General features: G+C 47.7%; 1 pseudogene; it reads left to right on the top strand.

Moving 5' to 3' along the window:
* The first annotated feature begins 632 nt into the window (after positions 1–632).
* LOC114235084 (small nuclear ribonucleoprotein E-like) lies at positions 633–4,339 on the top strand (annotated as a pseudogene).
* The last annotated feature ends 2,800 nt before the right edge of the window (positions 4,340–7,139 follow it).

Below are 7,139 nucleotides of genomic sequence, written 5' to 3'. Positions count from 1 at the left end.
GCTTGGCATTATACATTTACAATGACATACATAGTAAAATATGTGTGGTGATAGTTTGTATGTATTGGAAAGTTGATCATAATTTCAAAGATAATTGACTTGATTTATTATTGACCATGTATAAAAATTCTGAGGTTGACCTAATGGTGTTTGAATGTGTTATATAATTAAGACAAACATAGATGATGAATAATTATATATTTTACTCCATAATCTGTTTTTATATGTTCTGAGTATGAAAATCAGTTATGAATTGAATATAGTGCAGACTACTAAAAATATATAGAATCTGATCCTAAGTAATAGTTCCATGGAACTGCTAGAAATGTTATTTTGCAGAGGTAACAAACAAATGTTCTCTAGACCTGCCTTCTATTCTATATAACCATAGTTAAATGAATTTGTAATTTGGTGCCAAATTTACATGAACTATATTCTTTCATTCATGGGTTAATTCATTACAAAAATCTATAATCTAGTTATCTAATATAATTGACCTCGTAATTTAATTCCTATTTCTTGCATCAAATATTTGGAGATAAGTTATTTAAAAATCAAACTGATTTTTTTAGAAGTAGCTTTGTGAGGTAGCACATGGGTTTGTGTGGTCTTTTTCAGCTTCCACCATTAGACACCGTGCCTCGGGCAAAAAAGTGCAGAAGTTGATGGTGCAGCCCATCAAACTAATCTTCAGATACTTGCAAAATGGATCTCTGATAAATATATCCTAAGACTGACATACATTATAGATATACTAGAGGCTCGGTGCACGAAAATCATGCATGAGGGAGTGTGTCCCTCAGCCCAGCCTGCACCCTCTCCAATATCGGACCCCTCGAGGGATGTCCAACTGCTTGTTTAGGCCCGGTCCAGTAGAATCGGGCCTAAATGGGCAGTTGGACATCGCTCTCACAATCCAGGACTGCTGGCTTCCAACTGCTCGCCTGCCTGCCTTCCTGATTGTCCCTAACCACTTCTGCCTGCCAGCTTGATCACCCCCTAACCACTCCCCTGACAGCCTGATTGATGCCAAAGTGCTCCCCTGCCAGCCTGATTGCCCCTAACTGCCCTCCCCTACAGGACTGGTCACCCCTAAATGCCCTCCCCTGCAGGCCTGGTCACCCCTAACTGCCCTCCCCTGCAGGCCTGGGTCCCTCCCAAATGTCTTCCCTGCAGGCCTGGTCACCCCCAACTTCCCTCCTCTGCTGGCTTGGTCACCCCTAACTGCCCTCCCCTGCTGGCCGGATCGCTCACAACTGCCCTCCCCTGCAGGCCTGGGTCCCTCCCAACTGTCTTCTTTGCAGGCCTGGTCCCCCCAAACTGCCCTCCCCTGCAGGCCTTGCCCCCCAAAAACTTCTCTCCTCTGCAGGCCTGGTCACCTCTAACTGCCCTCCCCTGCTGTCCTGATCACCCACAACTGCCCTCCCTTGCAGGCTTGGTCCCTCCCAACTGCCCTCCCCTGCTGGCCATCTTATGGTGGCCATCTTGTGTCCACATAGGGGCAGGATCTTTGACCACATAGGGGCAGCCATCTTGTGTGTTTGAGTGATGGTCAATTTGCATATTACTCTTTTATTAGATAGGATAGAGGCTTGATGCATGAGTAGGGCCGGCTGGTTTGCCCTGAAGGGTGTCCCGGATCAGGGTGGTGGTTCCCTTGGGGCATGAGGTGGCCTGGGCGAGGGGCCTGTGGTGGATTGCAGGCCAGCCACACCCCCTGGAGACCCAAGCGGAGGCCCTGGGATCTGGGATTTATTTAACTTATATAATTGAAACTTGGTAGCCTTGAGCGGAGCCAAGCCTCCTGCTTACTCCGTGGCCACAACCATTTTTGTTAGGATTTATTTATCCTACCTTATAATAGAGAAACATGCAAATTGACCGCACCTCTGCTATGCCCATGATTGGGCCTGCGAGAGGCTGGGGGCGGGACTCCGGGTGGCCTATCCGGCTGTTGAGAAGACCAAGATGGCGGCGCCCAATCCTCTTAGTTCCGGGGGTCCTGGGGGGGCGATCGCCACCCTGGGGGGCAAGGCCGGGCCCAGCCAGGCGCTCCCCGGGGGATCCGGGGGAAATCGCCACCCTGGGGGCGTCGTGGCAGGACTCGCCCAGCCCCTCCCAGGGTCCCTGGGAACATTGCAGGAATGTGGTTGCTGAGACCCAGACCAGGCCTCTGGCCACAGATTCATAGCTTTGTGGAGACCTAGGGCAGGGATCTGCCTCATCTGCAGAGAGACAGAGGTTCTGCAGTGCCCCCAAGACGTGGGTGGGCCCAGCCAGGGATCAAGGGGCATGGAAGGACTCCTGGCAGAGGGGCAAGGACCCTCACCCCCGAGGCGGGGGTTGAGGGGTGGAGCCACCTCAGTGAAGGGGTGCTGCACTGCAGGGTACTGGACTGACTGACGTGATTCAGAGAAGCTCCCAGTGCTAATGGGCCTCGCTCAGGCGGCCTTCACACTTCAGAGGCAGTGACTACTGCTCCTGCCTTGACCCAAAAGCAAGCTCGCTACACTCTGCCCCATAGCAGAGCATGCCTAGACAGTGAGTGAGAAGCCTTCCACCTGCTTCGGAGAAGGGGGGGCAGTAAAGAATGGGGGGAGAGGAAAGAATGTGGAGCATCTGCAATGAAGAGGTGCTTGAGAAAGAGGCTCGGAAGCCTGACTGGAAGGTTTGTTCTGTTTGCTGGGCCGCTGCCCCTTAGGAAGCGCAAAGAGCATGGCTCTGAGGGCTTCCTGTGTGCTCTGAGGGCTTCCTGAGTCAAGTTCCACAGCCAACTGGAATTGGCCTCAGTTTCCTGGTCTGTAAAATGGATGAAGCGTGTCCCAGTGCCTTCACTGATCTTTGATGGCCAATTGAGATACTATATAAAGAAAATGAGGGAAGAAGTGAGAAAGAAAAGGAAGGACAAAAAACACAAAAGAAAGATTGAAAGGAACCTGTAAACCCATTGTCACTTAAATAGGGAATATAGTCAGTAGTGTTGTAATGATGGTATGATGCCAGGTGGGTACTAGAAATATCAGGGAACACTTTGTAAAGTATATGATTGTCTAACCACTATTCTGTAACTAATATAAAACCTGAAACCAATACAAAATAATGTTGAATGTAAAGAAATGAAAATTGGAGTGAAATTTTTATAAATTTCAAAGTTTAAATAAAAGCTGTAAAGGAAGGAAGGGGAGAATAAAAAGTGTTTTTCATTTTGCCACTTCATTAAAAAGACAGTTGTCTTTATGTGGTGCTTTTATACTTTTCTAAGTCATTATCTCATTTTAATTTCTGGGCAACTTAAAGAAAAGATAAGTATTCCCTCCACTATTCAAAGAAAGGAAATCTTGGTGTCTGGTCCTAATGATTCAATTGTCCAGCCCTTATTGTAAAGCAGGGTTAGTAAAATTTTCTGTGCAGGGTCATATCTATACTAATAAAAGCCTTGGGGTGATCAGGCCAGCAGCGGAGGGTATTTGGGAGCAATCAGGCCCACAGAGGAGCAGTTAGGGGGCAATCAGGCCAGCAAGGAAGCAGTTAGGGGGCAATCAGGCAGGTAGGTGAGCGGTTAGGAGCCAGGAGTCCCGGATTGTGAGAAGGATGTCCAACTGCAGGTTTAGGCCCGATTCCACAGGGATCGGGCCTAAACCTGCAGTTGGACATACCCCGAGGGGTCCCATATTAGAGAGGGTGCAAGCTGGGCTGAGGGACACCCTCCCCAGTGCACGAATTTCGTGCACCGGGCCTCTAGTCTTCTATAATTGAAACTTTGTAATTTTAAGTAGATGCCAAGGCATGCCAGGGCTGTGAGAGCTTGGCTTCCTCCATCACCGGGGACAACTCAAGCCTCCTGCTCTCTCCAGCTCCATGGCTGCCGCCATTTTGTTGGGATTTATTTATCTTCTATAATTGAAACTTTGTAGCCTTAAATGGAGGCATGGGCCCGCCAGGGTGTGCAGAAAGCTTGGCTTCCTCCATTGCCGGAGAAACCCAAGCCTCCTGCTCGCTCCATGGCTGCAGCCATCTTGGTTGGGTTAATTTGCATACTTGTTCCTAATTGGCTGGTGGCCGTGGCTTGTGGGTGTAGGAGAGTAATGGTTAATTTGCATATCACTCTTTTATTAGATAGGATTATTTGCATCCCTCTTATGTTAGACTAGATCCAGGTGTGGCTTTGTGAGCAAGGGAATCTGCAGATAGAGGGCTGTATTAATGGTTTTGATAATATATGAACCTTGTATGAGATGATGCAGAAGAGATTCATTCTAAAATAAAGTCAAGAAAACCAGTAGGTCAGATCATGGTAAAAGGAGATAATATTACTCTGTTCCAACGTGTCTCCAACTAGAAACAACTAATGAAGTGAGAAATTGTTGAGAAACAACACATAGACTAGATTACGATCCTGTTATATTAACTCATTGCATACTGTCATTTTTTCTTAACATTTACTCAAAAATCAATTCTCTATGTAATTTATTGCTTAATATTTACCTTCACCTAGGCTATGATCATCTTATGAACTATGAGCTCTTTTGTTTATTATTGTAATTTCAATACTTAATTCAGAATTCCATGTGATGAATGAATAACAAAATACATGACAATGTAAAACTCTAAATTAACTCATTGTATAATCTACATACACATTTATACTAATAAAAGCCTAAGTGGTCCTTGTGCCCTTGTGTGATGCCCTCATGTTATCACAAGATGGCCACCACATGATGACCACCCTCATGTCTTCACAAAATGGCCACCACAAGATGGCAGCCACAAGATGGCCACCACAAGATCGCCAGCAGGGGAGGGCAGTTGTAGGAGACCAGGCTGGCAGGGCAGGACAGTTGGGGGGGACCAGGCCTGCAGGGGAAGGCAATTGGGTGCAACCAGGCTGGCAGAGGAGGACAGTTGGGGGCAATCAGGGTGGCAGGGGAGTGGTTAGGGGGTGATCAGGTTGGCAGGTAGAAGTAGTTAGGGGCAATCAGGCAGGAAGGCAGGCGAGTGGTTAGAAGCCAGCAGTCCTAGATTGTGAGAAGGATGTCCCAGATTGGAGAGGGTGCAGGTCTGGCTGAGGGACACCCGCCCTCTGTGCATAAATTTCATCCACCAGGCCTCTAGTAATCTATATAACCTAATTATGAATAGTCCATATTAGGCATCATTTTAATATACTACTCATAAATTGCTGAATATCTTATATAATAAAAGGCTAATATGCAAATAGACCCAACAGCAGAACAACCAAACAACCGAACAACCAAACAACTGGTCTCTATGACATGCACTGACCACCAGGGGGCGAATTCAGAACACGGCGGGAGTCGGCTGCAGGGGAATGGTGGAGCAGGTGAGCAGGGGTGCCTGACCTAGGCAGGGGCTGGTTGCTGTCATTGGGGTGAGCCTCTGGTGGTTACTGAAAATTCTTTGCTCCTGCGTGCCATGGTCCTGCCCGGCGTTTGCACCTGTTCCTGGTGCCAGCCCCACTCACACCTGCTGCTGGCACCCAGCACCTCTCAGCACTGTCAGCGGGTGCAAGCAGTGGCTGTTGGCCCCAATTGCCCCTCAAGGCTTCTCCACCTCCCCCTGTTCATGAGAGGCAATTGGTGCAGCCACCTCTCGCACCCGCTGCTGGTGACGGCCCTGCTCGCACCCACAGCCAGCACCAGAGTCACTGCTCACACCTGCTGACAGTGCCCAGCGCCAGTCCCAATCACTCAGCACCATCAGTGGGTGTGAGTGGAGGCTGCTGGCCCCAATCGCCCCTGAGGGCTTCTCCATCTCCCCTGCTCCTGAGGGGCGATTAGGGCAGCAGCCGCTGCTCACACCCACTGATGGTGCCAGCCCCAATCACTCCACACTGTCAGTGGGTGTGAGCAACGCCGGTGCCATCAGCGTGTGGGAGCAGTGGCAGCGGGAGCATGGCCGCTGGCAGACAGGGGACCAGGGGCTGTGGCAGGAGGCGTTGGGCGGGGGCATCTGATAAGGGTTTAATATCCAATATTTATGTGGAACTTATAAAATAAAACACCAAAAATAGCAACAAACAAACAAACACAATGTAAATTAAAAAATGGGTGAAGGACCTGAATAGACACTTCTCCAAAGAGGACATACAGATGGCCAATGGACATATGAAAAGATGCTTAATATCACTAATCATCAGAGAAATTCAAATTAAAACCACAATGAGATATCACCTCACACCTGTCAGAATGGCTATCAATAAAAAAAAAAAAATCAATAAACATTAAGTGTTGACAAAAATGTGTAGAAAGAGAACCCTCATATACTTTTGGTAGAAATGCAGATTGATGCAACCACTCTGGAAAGCAGTATGCCATTACCTTAAAAAAATTAAACAATGGAACTGTCTTAGGACCCAGCAATTCAATTCCAAGAATATATACAAACAAAAAACAGTATGGTGATTGGTAGGGGGAAGGTTAAACAGGGAATAAATGGTGATGGAAAGAGACTTAACCTTTTGCACTCGGATGTTGAGTGTGACTCGACACAGTTAGCATCGGTAGCAGCTCTTTTTATACTCTTTGAATGTATCAATAATTTGAAATATAAAAAAATCCAAATAAATAAGTTTGTATGAAAAGAAACTCCAGTTTTTTATTCTACTGCTGCGCTTTGTAAAATCTGGGGTATTTAAAAAATTAAATCCCGAGTAGAATAAAGGAATCGAGAAAAAAAGCAAGCGAGAGCAAAGGGTTAACTGGGGGTGATAAACAAACAATAAAATATGCAAATTATGTATTATATAATTATACACCTAAAACATATGTAATTTTATTGACCAACTAGAGGCCCAGTGCGTGAAATTCATGCACGGGGGTGTGTGTCCCTCAGCCCAGCCTGCACCCTCTCCAATCTGGGACCCCTCAAGGGATGTCTGACTGCCCATTTAGGCCCGATCCCTGTGGGTGGTCGGACATCCCGCTCACAATCAAGGACTGCTGGCTCCCAATCGCTCGCCTGCCTGCCTGCCTGATTGCCCCTAGCCGCTTCTGCCTGCCAACCTGATCACCCCCTAACCACTCCCCTGCCAGCCTGATTGATGCCTAACTGCTCCCTTGCTGTCCCAATTGCCCCTAACTGCCCTCCCCTGCCTGCCAGGTTGCCCCTAACTGTCCTCC

Source organism: Eptesicus fuscus, chromosome 2, assembly GCF_027574615.1.
Source record: "Eptesicus fuscus isolate TK198812 chromosome 2, DD_ASM_mEF_20220401, whole genome shotgun sequence".
Lineage (NCBI taxonomy): Eukaryota > Metazoa > Chordata > Mammalia > Chiroptera > Vespertilionidae > Eptesicus > Eptesicus fuscus.
Note: the sequence above shows the minus strand (reverse complement) of the source record. Positions and strands in the feature narration are given on the sequence as shown.